Source organism: Dioscorea cayenensis, chromosome 18, assembly GCF_009730915.1.
Source record: "Dioscorea cayenensis subsp. rotundata cultivar TDr96_F1 chromosome 18, TDr96_F1_v2_PseudoChromosome.rev07_lg8_w22 25.fasta, whole genome shotgun sequence".
In the NCBI taxonomy this organism is placed as follows: Eukaryota; Viridiplantae; Streptophyta; class Magnoliopsida; order Dioscoreales; family Dioscoreaceae; genus Dioscorea; species Dioscorea cayenensis.
Genome location: NC_052488.1, coordinates 8815146 through 8839463, shown reverse-complemented (window position 1 = coordinate 8839463; position 24318 = coordinate 8815146). Strand labels below are relative to the sequence as shown.

The 24318-nt window shown below is 33.5% G+C and overlaps 1 pseudogene; it reads left to right on the top strand.

Annotated features, from left to right (window-relative positions):
* Positions 1 to 18644: 18644 nt before the first annotated feature.
* Positions 18645 to 23075, top strand: LOC120282121 (annotated as a pseudogene).
* The last annotated feature ends 1243 nt before the right edge of the window (positions 23076 to 24318 follow it).

Sequence of the window (24318 nt, the reverse complement as noted above, 5' to 3'; positions counted from 1 at the left end):
GTAAAACTCATGTGATTAGATTATTGCAAGTCATATTCGAATACACTAATCTCATTGATGTATCCATAACATATGCTCCCACTATCCTATAGTGTTTAACTGGAACTCTTTCTCAAAGTGAATGTCATGCAATATTTAACACTCAATTAAAGATTCTTTGATTTGTAAACTATTTAACACCCCTTGTGTATCCGCAAGTGCACAGGCCGTAAGAAGTAGTATATTGTACTCAAAAAAGATTGAGTATTCGAATCCACAAGGACCCATAATCTTCTAGCACTAACTTCTCTTCCAATATCTAGCCTAATCAAAGATTGGGGGTAAAACTCTCGTCTAAGAATCTAGAAAGAATAAGGAAGGTGAAGAGAGGATGGAAAAACAAGGAATAAAAACTTGGTAGAAGCAGTGATGAGAAGTAATGCCCCGAACCAATCCCATAGTAAAACATGCAGTGACTCTTCTAGAATGACTATCATATACATCCTATGGATCCTATGTGTGCTCTTAAAGCAATGTCACATCTACGACAATCAAACAATTCAAGTTCTGCAATGTAACTACGAGAATCATGTACATTGACTTTTGTAATTACAATACGGCAATCACAACTATGGCATTCAACACAATTCAAGTTTTACTGTTACAACTACGCTAATCATGCACATCAAGTTATGTAACACAATTTTTAACATAGGAAACCAATAAAACTCCATGGTCATTGCAAGAGTAAATCAACTACCCATTATCACCAAGGTTGAATAGTCTGGGGCACGGAAGAGCGGTTAGCCCATCATGGGTTCACACAATATAGAAAAGATAAAGGAAACAATTAAACAAGAATCCATGGACTGCCTTTTTTCCTCTGAAATCTCTCCGATTGTGCTCTGACAAACTTTCCACCTGCTTAGCTCCCATACAAATCGTGCTTCAAAAACTTCACTTTAATCCCTCAATGGGTGATGGTCAAGATCATCCAAAAGCTGCCTCCAAAATTCACACAATATAGAAAAGATAAAGAAAACAATTAAACAAGAATCCATGGACTCCCCTTTTTCCTCTGAAATCTCTCCGATTGTGCTCCGACAAACTTTCCACCGGCTTAGCTCCCATACAAATCGTGCTTCAAAAATTCACTCTAATCCCTCAATGGATGATGGTCAAGATCGTCCAAAAGCTGCCTCCAAAATCCCAAGCCAAACTCCCATAAAACCCTAGCTTAAAAGTGATTTTTAACCCAAGCACGCCCGTGCTTGGGCCATATGTAATGCCCATGCTCTTCATAGACAGATCTACGATTTGTATCAACATAATATTTATCCAGAAAGTAAAGTGCACAACAGTGAAGTAAGCCCATACTTGGGCCATGCTTCCACAAGCATAACTGTGCTCTTGGTTGTGTGACATTGCTTTCATTCTTCTCATATTTTCTTAAAGTTCTGTAATCTGCATGGGGTATTAGAACTCCCCCAACATGCATATGCTTTGCTTGAAAGGTTGTAAATGAGTTCTTTATTGTTGTTAACGCTATAATACTCGTTCTAATGTCCTAAGATCTATTAATTTGCACAGAAACACAAATATACCCAAACTAGCATCGAAATATGCAAATCAATTGCTAAAAGACAAGCAAAACACATATAAGAGGTATGCAAAATATAGATATAAAATGCACTCATCACTAAGGTCTACTCATATGATCATAATCAACAATCCTAATCATTAATGGTCAAAGAGTAAACCCATGTGATTAGATTGTTGTGAGTCATATTCAAATACACCAATCCCATCGATGTATCCATAACATATGCTCCCACTAGCCTATAGTGTTTAAATATCACTTTTTCTCAAAGAAAATATCATGCAAATATTTAACACCAAATTAAAGATTCTCCGATTTGTAAACTATTTAAGTGAATAAGTACTAAACCCGTCTAATCCCTTCTCCTTATCCCATGAGTAGAAGATTTAACATAATACACAATGACTATAATACTCAAAATTAATTAAAATGTTATGAGAAGATTTATATGAACATCAAAATAAATGCCTATTATTAATAATAAGAATGTATAATGCAAATGAAATGCCATACTACAAATGAAATGCTAAAAATATGCCTATTATTAAAATGGAATACTCCTCACATTAGCATCCAAGCATTTGTCTTTAACTAGAGTTATTTCAGGTATCATTTAACGCCCTAGAAGTCAAGGTTGGATTGCTCTACTTGATTTGCTACAAGATAGCAATCAATCTCTACACCAGTATCTAGCTACATTGGAATAGAAAGATCAGCAGTATGAGTATATGACACATCAAATGCAAACCATGATGGAAAGAATAAAGGCTAGGTTCTTTCGACGCTAGCTTTATTTTGAATAGTGATCATATTGTTTTAATGGCTTGTAGTTATATTTGTTATTTACCGATAACTTTTATTAAACAGATTTTGTATATGTATATATAGACATATATATATATATATAAATGAATTAATTAATTAACTAACTTTTTTTTTCTACCTAGAACATTAAAACATATTACCTGCCGATTAATTATGTTTTTAACATATAGTATGTGTAATAACTTTTATTTCAAAGTTGATTTTGCATTATACAATTGATTTGAAAAAAATTGATTCTATTGTTGATTTTAATTTGAAGTAAAAATTTCAATCACTAATGCCTTTCTAGATTATGCAATAGAATCAAATTTGTTCCAAAACTTAGAAAAAATAATTTAAAATAGATTTAAATACATTGCTAAATTTTAAATCAAATTTCAAATAGATCTTACTTAGTTTGAAATTTATTTCCTAATTTTGAATCACATTTAAATCCCTTTTTATACTGAAAATATAAGGCTAATTTATCTGATATGGTGTCCAATGCCTAAATAATTATGAACATAGTAGATTTTTGGAGATTGAGGTGCAAGGCACCCATCTATGTTAAAGTTTGAAATTTACCTACTACTTGCTGGCCAAAAATATGTTGAGTTCCTTAATTTTGGAACTAAGGCTAAGTTAAAAAGACTATTGAAGAGGCAGCATGCAATGCAATAGTAGACTTCAAGTGTTTTGATGAAAATGAAAAAGGAGCTCTCAGCTGAGGAATAAATTATGAAGAATACAAAGGTTCCTCCAATTTTTAAGAGAAGTTTAAAGCCTGTATTTTCACATTATCACATTCTAGCTTGATGTTCTCTATATCGATTTCAAGATTACCTTATTGCATCTACCCTAAACCTAGCCTCTCTAAGGAGCTAAATCACTGGCCCTAGCTAAAGAGTCTAATGTCTATATCGCCACTAGTGTTGTGGCTCACAAGTCCATGGTAAGTACTTCATTAGAAGAACTTCTGGCCCAAAAAACCTTGAAGATCTCTTTTGGTGCATGCCCATCTCTTTTTCTTTTTATTTAAAAAAATCACTATTAAATCATTGGCTATTATTTCTAATGAAGTGAATTTTCCATTCAATTGTTCTATTGATTTTGATAATGAAACACCTTGTAACATGATATTAAACTGGTAGAGGATTTACATCAAGTTGATGTTTGATTACATCATTCACTTGTTTTAATACATCATGCTCAAAAGTTTAATTACATGATAATTTAAACTAGGTATGCAACACCCTGGTGTTAAGGAGAGAAAAAGAGCTTGTCACCAACCTGGGCTCCATCCTGCCAAATTTACAAATGGAAAACTCAAAACTACATCTACTACTAGTCTAATCTAAGAGAAAAAACATAGAAAATTAAAAGTGTAAAACAAAACAGGGATTCCATTTATTAATTGTGGCATCATCTCGGTACAAGTGTAGTTGTAATTCTAAGACAACTTGTGCACACACGCAAGTGTGATGTTCGTTCATGTTATTCTTTCCAAAACTCCTTTTTTTATGTTGTGATATAGCAGGACAAACTTCGCCCCGGAATATTAGAGTAACATGTATCAATCCTTGGCCTCTCTAAGTCAGGATTTTACCATGCGCAAGACCTTTTAATACAAATACTTTAACTATGTAAATGACCTTTTGGTCCATGTACTTTTGCTATTTGAATGGCCTTTCGATCCACATGCTTTTGCTATATAAATGACCTTTCGGTCCATGTATTTCTACCGTGTCGGGGCAAATGTTTGTCACACTAGTCACACTATTGCTTGAAGAAAGATGTAAATGGATTACCGTGTGCACATGATATTTGATTGTATTACCACATACAAACATCATTATATAAGAAAATTCATTTGAAGACATGTACGAGTACATTGATATATGTGTTACATCCAAACTAAGAGAGACCATCCTTGACTCAATATAAGACAAATGAGCATAACCACTAATGGACACATATATTAAGTCTGTGTATACAAAGGGCTTAAGGTAATTGAAAAGACCATGTAATATAATCGATGATTAACCTGATCTCTTATGGAGTGAACCAAATCAAAAGATCATATAATTTCTCTAAGTTCAATATAACACATTCACATAACAATCACAAGTAAAGCTAGATTCATATTTATACTTACCTTTAGAGAAGGGTTATTTTACTGATGATGAATTGCTTCCCCTTTGATCTCCTTATCATTGATGAGGTCCTATAAGATAAACATAGGATCAACAATATGACTTTAGTAGTTTATCATACTTGTGAATTGCTTATATGCATGTCATGGATAACTTGTAAGCATGCATGACCTATGCAAATCATTTAATTCATAACTTTGTCCTAGACTTACCCAAAACACCTAATTCTTGTTTCTACGGAATTTAGAAGTACAAATCTAGAACATACTTGAAACTAACAACTTTTGATGATTCCTGTAATTTTGGTATTAATTTTCATCTAGCACGATTTCAACACAGTGGTGGTATAAGCATATTGTCTTTAAATATTCATAACTCTCACCATGGGGATCCAATTGAAGTGAAATTTTGCAGGACATTAACTAAGGCCTAAAGGAACATGTCCGCAATTATGCACTTTGGCTAATTATGCTTTCAAAGTCATGAAAAACACCTTGCAATATAAAGGTCTTGCACATTCCCAATAGATGGACTAAACATATGAAAAGGGACATAACTCTTAGATTTCAAACCCTTTATGCTTTGCTTGTTTGGAGGTTTGGGAAGGTTTTATAAAGTATGGTAAGGTATAGTAAATGAGGTTGTAAACCATACTTTGCTTGGAACAAGGGTAGAGTAAATGAAGGTTTTTGAACCATGCTGTGCTTGGTTTGAAGGTAAGGTAAGGTAAAGTTATATATTAAAATTATGAAAGAACCCTTTGAATGTTGAAATACATACATATCAAACATAAATTTTTAATAATATATTTTTATTTATCACAATTAAGTTATAACCATAAATGGTAAAACTTTTCAAATACAAATTCTTGATACAAACCAAATTTCACATTAAAAAATAAAGAATACGACCAATTTATACAATTAACATAGTCTAATCAACACCAAAGTTCACAGAAAAAACAAAGAATTTGAACAATTTACACAATTAACATAGTGTCATCCATATTTAACATCTATTTATCCGCAAATAACAAAATAATTCACATAATGTAACCAACACTGGACATAAATTTGTCCACAAATAACAAAATAATCAACGTAATGCAATCCACACTCAACAACAATTTGTTCACAAATAACAAACTAATCCATATAATACAATCCCACACTTAACATCAACTTCTCCACAATGAAAGAAATAGTCTTGATTTGAGCAATCCACACTTACATAAGATTTCATTCACTAAAATTGTTTCATTTAAAAAAAAGCTAAGTTCTTACATCACAAAACATTGGGTAACACATCATTGTGACGATGTAGTAACCACTATAGTCGCCCTAATAAATTGGAATTTTTTTTGATACAAATTAAATTCATTTACTAATAGCATAAAATAAAATAACTAGAAGAATATGACAACCAAATAAATTATATAAAATAAATTACTTTGGTGTTCACAAAAAGATAAGATTATCAAAAAAAATACTAACCTTCTATTTTAAGTCTTGTCATTCATGATGATGACCCATTAACTCCAACAACTGAGATGCGAGTCTAGGCATCTAATCACACTTTCTAACATTTTTGGGTCTTTGACAAGGAACACATATGCCTTGGTAAAAAGCGATTGTGGTATTCCTATTTTTGTAAGCATGCCCCATACATCAAAATCTTTAAGTGGATCCCGATTTGCAACACATTATTGTAACACGTTTTTGGATCTTTCTATGGTTGTGTTTGTTTTCTCCATTATCTTGGTTGATTGAAAAAGCACTAGTTACCGACTCAAGAGCTTTGGACAAGTCCACATCTTCATGATTGTCACTTCTTCTAACTCTTTTGGCCCTAGAAGAACTTGGAGCCTCAAACTGTGATGGATGATTTAGTGGTGAAGCTTCGTCTTCAACTTCATTGTCATGAGAAGTCAAATTTTCTTTCTCACACAAATTCTCCAAATTTGCTTTATTTTGGGAAACCATAAAGTCAATATCATTGATTGTGTCCGCCGAATCAGGGCTACGTGATGTATTTCACAAATTTTGAGGTCTTCTTCTTCTCATCTCCGATGCGGTCTCGGCATGTTGTCCAATTGCCCTATCTTTGCCATTGAGTTGAACTAATTTTTCATAATTCCTAACACTCTTGTTCATCCATTTAGCAACTTCTGGTTTAACCTATACATTTAAATATGTCAGAAATATGTCATGTATGTAATAACATATATGTTGTAATAAACAAATAAACAAACCTTAATTAGGTGTTTCCACACCTCCGGCTCAGCATTCCACATTTCTGTTGTTGGACTCCAAGCAAATCCCCACTCATTCCATTATTGAAAATGTCATAGCATCAAGTAAATAGTTTTTTTTTATATTTTCATGCAATTTTGTAATTTTTCTTTGTCTATTGGCTTGTCGGGAAATTTACCCTTCATCTCATTCACTATATTATCCAATGCATGTTTAGTGAAAGTTCCCCCAACTCGGTTCCCCATTGCTTGTTGATGCAAATATGCATCTATCAAAGCATCGCCCATCACAACAGTTCATATGCATGTGGTATTCCCATCATTAGTGCTTGCAGTTGTTTTTCTCTTTAGCATTTTCTAAGTACATCAAAAAAATAAAATAGATTAATAACAATGATTATGATATTAATATGATGCACAATGTATTATTTACACTAGAAAAATAGTAAACTAGGCCCACCATCAATACACAAGTAATAAACCAAGGACCATCAATACATAAGTGTCACAATTCCAATATTGCTCAATCATGTGCCCACCATCAAACCAAATAAAAATAGGGTGTCTCCAAAACAATGAAAAAATATCCCATATAATTAAAAAAACCATCTGGTTTTCATCAAACCCTAAGTGCATGCATTGGCAAAGCATTCAAAAAAATGAACCTTAAACTATTTTTTTCATACAAAAACATACATGATTTTCAAATACAAATAATACTAATGCAAGCAATTTGCATCATTTTCAAATACAACTTTTTTAGCACTCAAACAAAACACTTAAAAATACATCAATACTAGGACACTCTAATGAATTACATCATTCAATATAATCTAGCCACATCTCCACCGCTATTGCATCCCTAATTATCTCTCCTTGAATAGTTTCTTTGTTATTCTCCCCACTAGCACGATGCTCTTCTCCCGTTATATCTCGTAGTTCATCATCACCTTGTGCAATTAGTGTCACATGGGGATCTACTCCCATTAAGTAGTTATGCAAAATACAACATGCAAAAATGATTTTTTTTTTTTTTATGTGTTTCTAAACCATAATGCAGCTCGATTGAACTTTCCACTATGGGAAAATGTTTCTTAAGAACCAAATGCCCGTTCTATGGCACAACGAAATGATGCATGGTGAAGATTAAATAATTTATGTGGATTTCATGGTGGATTTCTTGAATATTCCTTCAAGTGATATCGCCCTCCTCTATATGGTGTAATAAGTCCACTTTTTAACATGAATCCTACATCAACAAGATAAGATTTTTCTAACAATAAAATGAATGTTGTTATTATGTTGAGCATATATATGGAATTGTGGAGAACATTTTATCATACTTATAATTACCTTTTAGAATTCTTAGAGGATAAGGTCTACTTAATGCATTCTTTATTATTCTTGAATTAGATGTTTTTCCTTCCCATCCAGGTAACATGTATGTGAATTTTAAGTCAAATGTGCATGATGCTAACATGTTTTGTGTTGGATATTCCTTACTCCGACGATGTTTTGGAGCTTTGGCACTAGAAACTTTGACCTGAATATGTGTTCCATCAATAGCACCAACACAATCCTGACATTTACAACATTTCATATTTTGTTCTAAATTTTTCATATATTTTTAGTGAACTTCCAATTTAATAAATATTTGATTACCTTGACACATGGATAGAATTTGTTATTACTGAATATTTCTGAAGGAATTTGTGAACCATCAGGTTGTGATAAAAATTTGTCCGCCAACTCTATTATAGCTTGCAATACATTATGAAAATGCCAAAAAGTGGTCTCACAGGAATGCCGAAAAAAAAGAAAGATAATTCACAATGTGTAACATTAGGACTTAATATGTAAAGTGTTTTGGCAACCTGCTCCTCGACCGATATGTGCAAAGTTGCTTGAAGACCACCATCTCTAACTAGTATATCATACAACCCTAAGAAAGATGAAGAACTGATTCTAATCATACTATAACATAAATCACTTGACAATAAGTGTGACATTAATTCATCTATTGCTCGGCGTCTTTGAGCCATATCTCACATGTTATTTGATTTCTGTTTTTTCTACCTTCATTCCGGCATCGCACAAGCTGAACAATTATGGCAATAACAACTTGAATTGTTGCTAAATGATGTAGGCGGTGCAATTTCATGACAGAATTAGCCAACAAATGTCATACAAGAAGCATTTTACATAATGCAATTTTTTCATCACCCATCTAGGCGTGAAAAATTTATTCATGAATATTTGAATTAAATATATAATTAAAAATATTACTTTGTAAGGAATAGCTACTAGGTATTTCTAATAAATGACAACTTGCTTAAGCTAACAAGTTTAAAAAAACACGCAAACCAGTTAAAAAAAAGGTATTCAAAAGAAACATCAACTTTTAACATGCATTAAAATTCTTAAAAGTAATTGTTGTGAAGAAAGACATTGCAGGGATCATCAAATTGTAGCATTTACTTCATCTTATGAAATTCTTTTCCTCATGCTATATATATATATATATATATATATGTATTCGTATTACACGCATGAATTTTTTTGAGATTATTTGATTTCCACTTCATTTGATGCAATTTCTATACAATCTGATCACAAAGAAACAGGGCCACAGGAACTCTATCAACAACAAACCCTTGACCCCTCTGAAAAAAATACAAAAGCTATGTTGAGTAATATTATTATCCATGGTAACATATCCTTTAAAATATAAATATGATTAAAGATGTTAACAATGATGATGATGATGATGATGACGACTTTTAAATACTTTAAAATTAAAAATAAAGAAAATGCTTTATTTGTACACACACTCACCATCTTGGGCTTTTGCGTTGGAATTGAAAGAGATGGTGATGATGATGTTCTCCATCTCCACTAGATCCCTACCTTCTCTCTAATTACTTTTAAATAGTAATTATTAATAAACATACACAAATATATCGACACACAAAATTTGGTAAAAACAGGGCAAAATTCAGAAAGGGAGAAAACAAATTCAACACTTCATCAAACGTTAGAGAACCTGCTTCTCTTTCAGATAAGAAGCGAAATTTTATCAAAACTCCAGCAAATAAACATAACAAGAACACATTTTACGATAAAAAAATCAATAATTTTAAAAAATCACTAACAAATCACATTTCCGGTACTATAAACACATCAAACTCCAACACATATTCATACTAAAAACTAAACCTAGCACTTGTCTAATCAAACAAAATTCAAAATCGCAGCAAAAGATGAGAAGGAATGGGGTAAAGGATCCATTGTTTGTTCATCAAGAAGAAAAACTAATCTTTTACTAACACAAAGGCAGTGATTTCACAGTAATCACAAATAAATCATGCATTCACCCAATCTTTAAACATAAAACCAACAACAAATCATGCATTCACTCGGGTAAACACATTAATAAAACCAGAGAAGATAAGGAAGAGATTTAAGTAGCCAAGCATGCATCTGACACACCCCTTGCGTGTGTGTACTGCAAGTGCACGGGTTGTCGAAGTAATAAAGTACCTTGGTGAGTGGGTAATCGTATCCACATGGAATAGTGCTCAGAAACACAAGAATTGCTATTTAACTATAGTGAAAATGATTCAAGAGTAGTGTGAACAATATCAATGCAAATAAAAATAAAGAAAAGAAAAAAGAGACGCAATAGAAATAAGTAGAGGCAATCGATAGAAAATGAGGCACCCGGACATTGCTTACCCTAGGACTTTTGATTCAAGTGCAAGACTCCTCATTATGCCTACTAAATGATGTTCAATGAGTCGTGGAAATCCTAAGGCAGACGGTCTTAAACCTAAGCTCAACTATGACTAACATTCACACTATTCCCCGGTAGAAAGGAATGCTCTCGATGCCTTACACTATGTGGGGTTGCATGAAGCTCTGGGGACTCCAAGTGATAAATCATATTCCCTAATATAGATCTAACCCTTTGGTCTAGGCGAAAAACCCCTAGTCACAATGAAGCCCCAGCACTAAGGATTATTTCAATACTTCACTTTGTTGCTTGCGCAACTAGGCCCCGATGGAGTTTGTCTCTTAGTACTTCACTCTATCATGACTACAAAGAACTCTTGGAACGTGGAGGTAGGATAAATCATATCGGAAGGGAAAGGGGATGTTCCGCTACCTCTCGACTCACCCTCTCAACCCTCTTCAACCTTACTTTGTCTAACCCTCATGGTGTGTCACTCATCCACAAGGATTACCAAGATAGATTCTCAACCCTAGTGTCACTCTAAGGGAAAATCAATGCAATAAATATTCAAGGATGGAACACAATTAAAACATCAATTAAAGAAGCGTAATAAAGGTCAAAGAAACAAAATCATCCTAGGGTTTACAAGTTCAAGCACCCACTAGGGGTTTAACTCTCCATGGAGCAAGATACAATCAACAATGAAATCGAATGTAAAAGCATGCTATCCATAGATAAAACCCCCTTGTAGTCTGTATTGATGGTCTTGTAGAGATGCCTCGTCTTTCTAAGGTTTCCCTCATCAAGCCTATGGCACACCTCGCCGAATCGACACCGACGAATGCTTCCCCAATAACTCTCTTCCAAAGGAACACGATGTCGAAGGCCATAGAATCACTCCTAAGACCTAGCCAAAGCCTCTCCAAACCCTAGCCGCGAGCACCTCCAAAGGTGGGGAAAAGATGAGAAAAAGATCGGATCAGAATCCCCTAAAACGCCTGAAATCACGGCTTTTATAGGGGCTGGAATCGGGCATCCACATTGGCGTGTGGAATTTTCACACGCCGTCTGAATTTGCAGAATTCTGTTTCCTGCTAGCTATGAATAGTAACTATTACAGTGATTTTGCTATAGTAAACTCCTACAGTACTTCTCCAAAATACTCCCGAATCCACACTTTTCATCAAGGCCACATGAATGGGTACACATCCATGTGGTAGATAATGTTGTGTCTTCAATGAAATCAAATTGACGAAGATCTTGCTAGTATTGCACAAGTCGGAACACATGAGTGTAACTGCCTTTGTGCCCCTCCAATTTGTGTATTCTCTTGAGTAAAATGGAGGTTGGCACACACCCAAATACCTTTGAGCACAACTTTTGTCTTCACATTTGTTCACTCCAAGACTTCATCAACAAATTGCATCCACGATCTATTTTTGGTTCCTTTCTACCACACTTGTCTCCACAACCCTAAATGCACAAAAGAACACGTATACACACGAATAAGCGATAAAATCTGAGAAAAGTAATGCTCAATGTAAGAAAAGAATACTTCATATTACTTATACACAAGCACTTATTAGCATCTAAATATAGAGAGTGAGATTCTCATAAAAGCCTATCTTGACTTTGGTCCGGTGAAGGTCTGACGAAGCTTGGAGTGAGTTGAAAGTTTAGGAAAATCACATAGTTGCCTGCTAGGGCACTGGGAAATGAAACAAAATTCTCAGCTTGGAGTGAGTTAAAACATAGGGCATGTATATAATTGTTAAAATATAAGAGGGCATTTTAGTCAAGTGAAAATATAAAACTCTCCCAACCCCCGAATTCGGAGGGTTGAGAAGTGGGGGTAAAAAGGAGGTTCTCAAACCTCCATTTTACACCCATAAACCATACCATGTAAAAAACTTGGATCCAAGTAATTTTTTATCTAAAACCACACCTTACAAAACCATGCAAAACCTCCAAACAAGCAAAGCATAAAAGTTCAACTTTGGCAAGTGTAATACTTGAGATAAAAGTAAACCAACTATAAAAATACTACCAATTCACTTGCTAAATCCAGAACTTAGAAATATTCCCTTTAACCATATCTAAATCCCAACTCCACTCAATCTACTACATATTATGGGCTAGATTTCAGAGAGCCTTCTATTTGGCTTTCATGAAACCTAATCTCCAAAGAAAAAGGAAATAAACATGATGAAGATTAACACTAAACCAAACTCACTTCTTTAAGTAGCATCTAAAGCACAATTGTCTCTCCCTCCTTTCCTCAAATAACTTCTTACCCTTTTCTTTGACCTAAAAAGACTTATTTCAAAGGTTTGGAAAGAAAATTCCTAAAGGCATAATAAGTTGGTGATACAGTACTTTTGGGAATTACATGTTAGCCCTTTACTCTCTTTAAGCCTTGCAACAATAAAAACATGGCAAACTTTCCATTGGTCTAGATTCCATGTTTCCATCCTATAATCATAATTAGTCTACTAACTCGAACCATATTTAGAACTATAAGAAAACAATTAATTGAAATAATAAAAATGAAAATTCAAGACTTTTATGCATTTTGTGTCTATCGGTTATGAAAGTAAATAATTTTTGTCATGGACATTACAGATCATTTCATAATAGATTCTTCCAAGCTAATTTTTTTTATTCCTAACATATTTATCTTGAGAAAAATATTAAGTATTGTGCCTAGGCCTTTTTATTGCATAGTAATGCCTGTCATTTTCCCTCATAGACTCATTAAGAGTTTTGTGAAGTTAGGACAGCCATTTCTAGAAAATCCTTTTGCATTGTTTCTCATAATAGCCTTACCCCCATTGTAATTCTAACTTTACGAGGCACTGAGTAGTTAGCTAGTCACTGTCAGGCTTATTGATAAACCTAATCAATTATCTATATAGATATCTCTTTGTTTTCTAGAAGATAATTTCATGTGCATTTAATTTTTCCCATCTGGTGGTTTATCATTTAAATCTATAAGAATTCAATTTCTTTATGCATAGGCTCACTACATTCCCTGGAATAGCAATAAATATTCTACAGGGAAACTTTTCTCATAGAATTCTGTTCAAGTTTATAGAATAGTCATCTCTTAAGTCTCTGGTTTTAGTCGATCAGAGTTGCCATTTCTCCTATAATATCACTTCTAGTCTTGTTAAAGGGAATTGTCAATTGTCATGGATATCCTTTGGCAACCTCGACTAAAGGGCTCTACTACATTACATAGAATGGTTTTCTTGCTAAAAGAAAGTGATGGTTGCTATTTGTAAGGAGATGTAAGAGAAGAATATATCATTCAATAGGGTAACCGCCCAATAAATAGATACAAGAGTTTATAAGAGTATGTATGAATAGTAATATACAAAGTATATATACATATACATTATACATAAAGGTATATTACTCTAACACGGCACCTTAAACTCATGGTGGGTCATAAACTGAGAGTTTGCCAACTAGGAACTAAAATCGAGTGATAGTATGTGCCTTAGTGAAAAAATTAGCAAGCTGTTGTGTAAAGGCAACATACAGAAGAAGAATACAACCAACAAGATAATGATGATGACCAAAATGAAGAGAGACCTCATGATGCTTCATGCGCTTATCAAAATAGATAGGAGTGGGGGCATATGTGGAGACACCAAAGTTCATCAAAATCTGACGCGACTAAAGAACTTCCTTAGTAGTGGAGGACATAGCACCATACTCAATCTCAGCAGTGGAAAGAGCAACAGTGAATTATTTCTTACTTTTTCAAGAGATAAGTGAATCTCCAAGAAAAATGCAGAAATTAGTAGTACATCTTCGATTAGTAGCATCATTAGCCCAGCCAGTATCATAGTATGCACGCAACTTAAGTGAGAACATGGCAAAAAAAATAGAGATCGAGTGACAGTGCCAAAGAGGTAACTAAGAACCCATAGGAGTGCAACATAATGAGTAGATCGGGGAACACTGACAAACTGGCTAAGAACGTGAACAGTATACACAATATTGGGCCAAGTAATGGTCAAATAAATAAGAGCACCTAGAAGTGCTCGATAGCAGGTAGGATCAGTCAACAGCTCACTATCATAAGAGGAGAGATAATTATGCAACTTAATAGAAGTTGAGGTAATACAAAGATCAATGATGCTAGCTCATTGAAAAATGTCATAAATATACTTCTGTTGAGATACCAAGTAACCTTGACAAGAATAAGCGACCTCAAGACCCAAAAAGTAATGAAGAGGTCCAACATCTTTCATCTGAAACACGGTATGTAACTGTTATTTTAGAGAAAGAATAGTATCAGCATCATCACCAAAAATGGCCACATTATCAACATAAAGAAGAAGAATAGTGAGGCTTTGAGGAGCCTACCAGGTGAAGAGGGCATAATCATGAGAGCTCTCGGTGAAACCAAGAGCAAGAACCACACTTTGAAAAAGCCCAAACCAAGCGTGAGGAGACTATTTGAGTCCATAAATAGCCTGACGAAGATGACAGACATACTAAAGAGGAGGATAAGAAAAACCAGGAGAAGGAGTCATGTAAACATCCTTAGAAAGATCCCCATATAAGAAGGCATTCATCACATTTAACTGATGAAGTGGCCAGTAACGAGCGGCTGCAATAGAAAAAAGGAGACGAACAGTAGTCAACTTGGGCATAGGAATAAATGTCCCCTCATAGTCAATGCCATACTTCTGAGTGAAACCATGAGCAACAATACATGCCTTGTGACGCTCAATGCTACCATCAGCTTGGGTCTTGACCCGACAGACCCACCGAAAGCTGATAGAGTAACACTAGAACAAAGTGGAACAAGCTTCCATATGTGCATGCACTGAAGGGCATCGAGTTCCTCTATCATAGCCTTCTGCCAATAGGGATGACTCATAGCCTCACGATAAGACTGCGGTTTGGAATGGGAGTAAATAATAGTAAGGAAGGCCTGGAACTCTTGGGAGTAAGTAGAGGAAAGATAAAGTGCATACCTGGCAGGAGGACGACAAATACAGTCTGAGTAATGATGGGAGGCATCATGAGTATCTTCAAGAGAGGGTGAGCCAGCAGGGAGAGGAGGCGAATCACTAGAACCATCAATTCACCCAGTGGATGGAGGAATAGAATTAGTTTTAGTAGAGACTACAGGAGGAGGTACAAAAGAAGCAATAATTGTGGAAACCAGAATAATTACTGAAGAGAAGGAAGAGGACACACTAGAGGAAGACTGAAGCAAAGAAAGATTTAGAGAAGATTAAGAAAAGTAAGATGTGTCTTCAAGAAAGGTTACGTGACAGAAAATACAAAGACGATGAGATAGAGGATCATAGCAGTGATAACCCTTATGTTCAGAGCTATAGCCTAGAAAAATGCACATGGCAGAATGAGGAGAGAGTTTGGTTCACCCAATAGTGGGAAAAAGAACAAAACAAGTATAACCAAAAGTGCGAATGTGACCATAAAAGGGAGATTGAGAGTAAAGATGTTCATAAGGAGTGACATTAGAAAGAGTGGTGGAAGAAGTTTGATAAGTTTTTTTGTATTAGTAACACTACAAGAAAATTTTCAAATCGGCACGGTAAAATTGGCATGGAAACAAAATCATGACAAATTTGTCACAGCATTTGATACGGAACTAAGAAACCTTGTCAAATATGTGAATTTTTTAAAAAATATTTTTTAATTCCGTGCCTAATACCGTTCCAAATATATAAATTTAATAATTTTACATGACAGTGCCAAACATAATTTTTAAAAAACATAATTATATTATTACCGTGCTAAATACTGTGCCAAAACCCCAAATATAATAATGTATTAATACTGTGCCAAATCTCGTGCCAAAATACAATTATAATAATATATTGATACCGTGTCAAATACCATACCAAAATATAAATATAATATTATATTACTTCAGTGCCAAATACCGTGCCAATAATATAAAATATAATAATATACTAAGATGATGCCAAATACCGTGCCAACAATATAAAATATAATAATATACTAATATTGTGCCAAATATTGTGCCAAAAATATAAATATAATAATATATTAACACCGTACCAAATACAGTGTCAAAAATATAAATATATTTATATATTAATATGGTGCCAAATACAGTGCTAAAAATATAAATATAATAATATATTAATACTGTGCCAAATGCGGTGCCAAAAATATAAATATAATAATATATTAACAGCGTACCAAATACCGTGCCAAAATATAAATATAGTAAATTATTAATACCGTGACAAATACAGTGCCAAAAATACAAATATAGTAAATTGATTAATGTCGTATCAAATACAGTGTCAAAATTATAAACATATTAATATATTAAAACCGTCCCAAATATTGTGCCAAAAACATAAATATATTAATATATTATTACCGTGCCAAATACGGTGCCAAAAATATAAATATAATAATTTACACAAAATATTTGCTAAAAAAGTAAAATCATATAATAATTTTTTTTCCCAAAAAAAACGTCCATAAATTTATCTATAAATATTTATCTGATATATAATTATGTCTTTGTTTCTATTTTTTTCTTTCACGTGATATATAATAATGCATGTGTATGTAATGTGTGTTACTGCAATCAGTTTTAAAACTGCGCTTACTGTTCTGTTTACCCAGCAACACTGTGATGCTCCCATCTGAATTTATGATTGAAGGGCAGTTCAATTTTACTGTTATTGATTTTTTTTTAAAGAAAAAAGAAAAGAAAAGAAAAGAAAATATCTGGTGCAGGGGCACTCCTTCCTAAGCATGGCATAAATAATGGCATGTGGTGGTAAAAGGATAAGAAAAGAAGTGCCTAGTCCTAAAGTTTCATATCTTAAAGAAGTAAGTCCTAAATATTTATAGTTTCATAGTAAGGATGTACTTGTTCCCTCAGAGAAGCTCAGATTAATAAACACATGTAAAAGCAATAAATGAAAAGGATGATCAAGAGTTCATATATATATATATATATATATATATTTATATGAAAAGTAGTATAATTGAGATGATTAATGTATAGAAAAAAAATTGTTTACTTTCAAACTACATAGGGAATGACAATGTTATGGTGTTGTAGGCCTTTTGGGGGTTATGTTTGGAAAGGGTATCAGTTGACTTACTTTCAAACACTCACTCTATATATTACTCCTTTAATTTTTTAATATAATATAATATATGTTTGAGTGAAGAGTGAAAAGAAAACATTGCTTTTAATATAATATAATATATAATATAATATATGTTTGGGATCCGAAGCTCAGATCAAATCCAAGCCCTTGGATGGACGTCAAAGCCAATCTCTTTTCTTCTTCACCATTCACGACCCTCAGCTGACCATTCGGTACAACACTGTTTTTTCTTTTTCTTTTTCTTTTCTTCTTCTTCTCTCCCTTGTAAAAGCCTAACCCTAATCTCTCTTCTTCTTCTTCACCATCACCCTTCACCATGGATGTTGCTCGTCGAGCTCTAGACCCCGGCCCCAACTATCTTGCTCACTAACCCTAATCCCCGGCCCTCATTGAAGCTTCCTCACAGTTGGCATCGTCTCCTTCCTATTTTTTTTATCTTGCTATTCGCTTCTCTCTTCTTTGAAGCCTCAAATCCCTTTCCATTTGGCGAGCAAGTGAGAGAGAAGGCACCCGAGCTTCATTTGGTTTTGGTTTCCATGATCAATTAGGGTTGGGTGTGGAGATTGCTTGATTTCTAGGCAGCACAGAAGGATTTAATCTTTGCTTGCATCTCAGAGTGGCCTTTTGTGGTTGATCGGCCTCTCAGGCTCCAAATCCTTCTCATTAGTCACTAAGGTATTCCCTCTCCAAGTTTTGTTTCTATTGGTTTGTCTGATTGCTCATATCATTATCTGTTAATTTATTCACAGATTCTACAATATAAATTGGTTCAAGAGAAGTGGCAGAAATTGCACGTTCTCTACAAGGTAATGCCTGACAAATGATGTTGTTTCATGGTATTTGATCTCCTTAATGATTTTTATGAGTTTCTGATTTTTTAACTGGTTGTGTTTGTTTGAATCGGCATGATCAGATCATATACGCCATAGATTGGAGCTTGAGATCCAATAAAATTGTTACTGCTTTGCATGATCGGAACTCGTGAGTGGGGGATGATTCAGGCTAGGAATTTTGGCATGAACTTGTTCCTAAGATACGCACATAGCTCTACAAATCTAATGACTTGTTTTTTAATGGTTGGGATTGATTTTCTCTGCACTTTTAGTTGAGTGGAACTTGTGTCACTGATTAACATGTCCATAAACTTTCAAATGACTTAGTATGTTCACTGACATGAGCCTTAGAACCAGACAACTAAAGTGTTATGCTTGTAATTGGGTGGTGCTTACAAGTAGATGCATTTGTTTTGATGTGTTCATTGGCACTCTCATACTTTGAAATCTGATATGTTTGAGTTTTTATGTAATTATATTAAAATGAATATTTCTTTTATTTGTGCTGTAATAAGGGTTTGAAGTTTTATTATTTGTAAGAAATTAGTTGAATACCTATTTTTATAAATATATAATCATGCTTGTTTCTTGGTAATTGTGGGCCACTTGCAACTATATGCATTTGTCTTGCAATGTTTGTTTTTTTTTTATAGTTTTTTCTTTTCATGTCCTGCTACTATTAAATCTGATAAATTTAGTTTTATGTTATGACTTATGAGCACATGATGGATTGTTTTATCATTAAGTTATTCTAATAAAGTAATTTAACTTTGAATTTTTTTCATTTTGCAAGTAATGTGTTAAACACTATTGAAGAAAAAGAGTTTCTTTGATACCTTGAATAGGCAATGCACATATATGTAAAATATTTGGTCGAGCTTCTTTCAACAAACACCTAATTTTATAAATATGTAAAGTTCTTATTTTTTGCAACTGAGGAGACAAGTTATTTTGCAGAGAGTAACCCATTGGAATGTTGATGAACTAAGGGCTGCTGTTATAAATGGCGCTGATCTTCATCCTGGAGCGACACATTACAAAGACAAAGATAGGATGTACAAGTTGCAAGTTACTAGAAATCATCGCATGGCAATTGCTCGAAAATTACCGACTTCATGAGCTTCTGCACAAACAGGTAAGTGGCCAGAAACTTATTTTGAGGGCAAGATTGTCAATGTTCACCTTCGCAATGGTGATGTTGTCCTTGTCAATAGGAAGGTATGGCAATATTATGTATCAAATCTGTCTTTTATTCTTTGAACAATTTAAACTATTCTTTTGTTTATCTTTTGTTGCAATATTGACGTGTAGTGATATATATTGGACATGGAATTCCTATGATGCCGTTCGTTTGTATTGCTTGCCATTTTTCTTATAGGTAATATGGTTGGTGACATATTATGAGACTATCAACATCTGTCTGATGTTAACATTTGAGGAATACTATTTATTATCATCTGAGGAAGTTTAATTCTTTAACTATTATCCTTCGCCTTTGTTAAATAAAGGTGATACTCTTTGCATAAGTTTTTGCATAATATCCTATAATGTTTCATTTTTCTTTTATTTGGCAGCCCACACTGCACAAGCCAAGTCTGATGGCTCATGTTGTTCGTGTATTGCCAAAGTTAAAGACATTTCGTATTCATTATGCAAATTGCAGGTTTATTATTGTATTTTCTCAAGTGTTGATTGCTTTCCTCTTACCATGAGTTTACTTTTGCATTAAAATTCTCTCATGATAGCACTTATAATGCTGATTTTGATGGAGATGAAATGAATGTTCATCTCCCTCAAGATGAAGTGTCGCATGCGGAGGCATTTGGGATTGTAGATGCCAACAATCAATATATTGTTCCTACTAGTGGTGATCCCATCAGGGGTTTGATTCAGGTTAGGAATTTCAACTTGCCAGGTGCATTCATTCATTATATTTTTAGGAGTTGTTTTCTAAATGTTTGAGCTTTGTGGCTTGGACTTGTTATTCTTCTGTTATTCTAATTTTGTATTTATATGCCTTTTCAGGACCATATTGTCAGCGCTATACTTCTAACAAGGAAGGACATGTTTCTTACCCATGATGAGTACAATCAGCTGCTATATGCTTGCTGTGTGTCGATTGCTGCTTCCAGTTCTCAAGTTAGTAAATTTGGGGAAAAGGTTACCGTATTATGCTCCAGCAACGAGATTCAGCCCCTCCTTCCTGCAATTTTAAAGCCAAAACCTTTGTGGACTAGAAAGCAGGTTCATACTTTGTACATGTTATTGATTGGCATTGAAAATTTTTCTATTTTCTAAAGTAATTCAGTTACTAATTATATATATATATAAATGAGTGCTCCTGTATTTTGCTAAATTTTCTAAATTTATATAGGTCATTTCTTCAATTCTCAGCTATGTCACAAGAGGCAGGAAGCCTTTTACTGTTGAAAAAGATGGGAGAATCCCAAAAGAATATTTTGGAAAGGATCTTACTGAACACAAGCTGTTTATATTGAACAATGAATTAATACATGGAATAATTGACAAAGCTCAGTTTGGCTAGCATGGTCTGGTTCATACAGTCCATGAATTTTATGGTGCTGATACTGCTGGAATTTTGCTTTCAATGTTCAGTCGTCTGTTTACTATCTTTCTTCAGGTTTGATTTTGAACTTTTCTTTTTTCTTTCTGAGATTAGAATTTGTTGATATACAAATTTCCTTTATCTACGTGACATTAAATTTTGTTGAGAATATGTCAATTTATTTTTCAGATTCACGGATTTACATGTGGAGTAGATGACCTTTTAATTTCTGAAGATTTAGATTTGAGGAGGAAAGATATACTTGAAACTAGTGAAAAGGAAAGTGAACAAGTCCATTTGCAATTTACTAACAATAATTCTGTAGGTATATATGCTTTTTGTCAATTTTCTGGATTTTCAGTGGGCTGTGTTATGCGACAGGCCTTTTTATTCTATTATTTGTGATATTTGTTGGGCTTATATTTATGTTTTTTAAGCTATCATATTTCCTTGCCAGTATCTATTTTCAATTTGTGGTTTTCATTACCTTACCTATTACAAGGTTCTTGAATAATATTCTGATACTCAGCCTCAATGAGCCATGCTTAAAGAATCCATTTATGAGATTTGGCAATACTCAGTTTTGCTATCTCAGTCTGGATAGAAGTTGTACTTCAATATAGTTTCCTTTCATGTGCGTGTGTGTGTGTGTTTGATGTTGAGTGCTGAGTCTTTATAAGATATGGTAGTCATTTCTTCTTTTCAAATATAGAAACTCAATGTTCCTGGGACCTAGATTCTAATATTTATTCTTGGTGTTTGACATTTCCTGGAATACTTTTGGAGCATCATGCAATCATTTTTTCATTCAGGTTCTACAGATCTGCAAAAGAAGATTGAGAAGGTTATACGAACAAACGTAGAACCTGAGATAGCACGCTTGGATAGAATGATGTCCAGTAAAATAAATGCCATAACATCTGAAGCTAATAATGCCTTGTTTCCAACTGGATTGGTAAAATCATTTCCAACCAATATATTGTCTCTCTCTCATGACTGTAACTAGTGCTAAAGGTGGCTTGGTAAGCTTCTCCATCATTTTGCATTTTTTCTTCTTGTTCTTATTTCTGAGCAAAATAAATTTTGTTGTGAATATACAACAAAATAATGATTATTGCATAGAACAAAGCAATATGCGTCATCATCATTCTCAACTCCCTTGTTTGCAATGCCACCCACAAAGCCATATTAGAATGGTGATTAATTAATGATTATTTAATTAAGAACAAGTTATACTTTATTTTATCTTCTCAATTTGATGATGATTATTATATATGTGTACAGGTTCAACATTTGATTGAGAGATGTTTCATATTACGTATGAACCGTGATGATTGTGTTCAAGCTCTTGCTCAGCATGCATGCATTCGACCTCTTGTTACACTTGCTGGTATTTATATTTATTTATTTATTTATTTATTTATTTATTTATTTATTAAGTTAATTTAGTAAATTTTGTTGTGAATATACATAAATATAAATGTTTTGTTTTACCAACTTAAATTTGCTTGCAGTTTGGAAAGGACTACTAAAAGAGAACAAGGGTTTCTTCCAATCATACTTGCATTAAATTTCACCAAGACATTATAGCTGTAAGCTCACTCTCTAATATATATATATATTAATATTTAAAAAAATGAGACAAATTATTATTTACATTATTCATCTGGAATGAAAAATAAAATAAATTTCTGATCTCCCATATAAGACTACTGTGCTTTACCGTTGGGCTATACCAATAATAATCTTACTTTATATTTTCTACTGACATGTAATAATTTACATATATCTATGATTTCATATTTCATGATAAGCTATTGTACAAATCCATTACGTTTCTAAATTTATCATATATGAGTTTCTAAATTAATTATACTGCTTTCATTATTGCATATATAGGCCAGGCATAAGGACCTGATCCTCAGAATAAGGGTTTTCTATGTTCTCTGTTCTTGTTCTGAGTCTGGATTACGTTTTGCAGTGAACTAGTGACCGAAATCTGCAACAAGAAAGCACAAGCTACAACAAATGCTGATTGGCTCACAATCTTGGTAAGTTTCTAGCATTTATAAATCTTGAATGACAAACTTGAGGTCAGGCATAAGGACCTGATCTCATAATGGCACTATCTCTTAACTTCACTCACATACAAGTTGCTAGCTCTGCCAATTAAATTATATGATTGCTAGTCCCTAGATATTATAGAGGAGAGACATATTTATACTCTAAAAGATTGTAAAGCGCTTTCTTGATATTTAAACTATTGAATCATTTTATTATAACTTGATCTAAACTCCATTGATCGCCAGAGCTTTGTTATCGCAGTACTTGTGATTGTGATGGCAACATTTGCTACAGGAGTGGACTCCAATTGCTTTCAGGTTAGATTCCATAACAATGTTACAAGATTATTTATGACTTGTAATCTCCATCTCCATAGATCATCATTATTCAGTATGTTACTCCATTTCATTCATTTTGGACATTTTGCTAAATGCTAGCAGCTCAAGAAGACTGAACCTGAGTTAGAAGATAGTGTTCCATATGGATATGGTTTTTTTCATTTTGTTTTCTCGGTCGGGTCAATGTATTTTGTGATGCTTTTAATCGGATGGAATTCACATAAAACCATGAAAAAGTAAGTTCCCACTATCATCAGGGAGTTGATTAAACTCGTCATATTACTATTATTGTTGTTGTTTTCTCCTTTCATCATTACATGTTGGTGTATCAATTTGACTAAGATTTTGTGTTATATTGCAGATGGACAATAGATGTTGGAGACAATATTACCTACATTGCCAAATCGACTAATATTATATTTGTATTCTCTACATTGCCTAGTATTTCCAGACAATCCATCAGCCATAGTGTTTTTATTGCTAGTCAGAAGATGTTGAAGAAGTTGATTAAAGGAATGTGTATGTATTGTTAATTCAATAAAATAATTATTGTTGAGCAATTCAAAAAAAAAAATTGATGGGTGTAATTCAAGAAAATTTAAATAAAATTAATTTCTTATAAATTATTTTTTTATAGAATAAACAAAAGCATGCCAAAAGCCGTGACAAATTTTTTTTCCCAAAAACTGTGCCAAATATCGTGAAAAAATATAATATATAAAATCATGCCAAAAAACCGTACCAAATACTGAACCAATAAAACCATGCCAAAACCGTGCCAAATATGGAACCAAAGTCCGTGCCAAATATCAATGTTATATTTGGCACAATAGTAAAAAAAGGGTG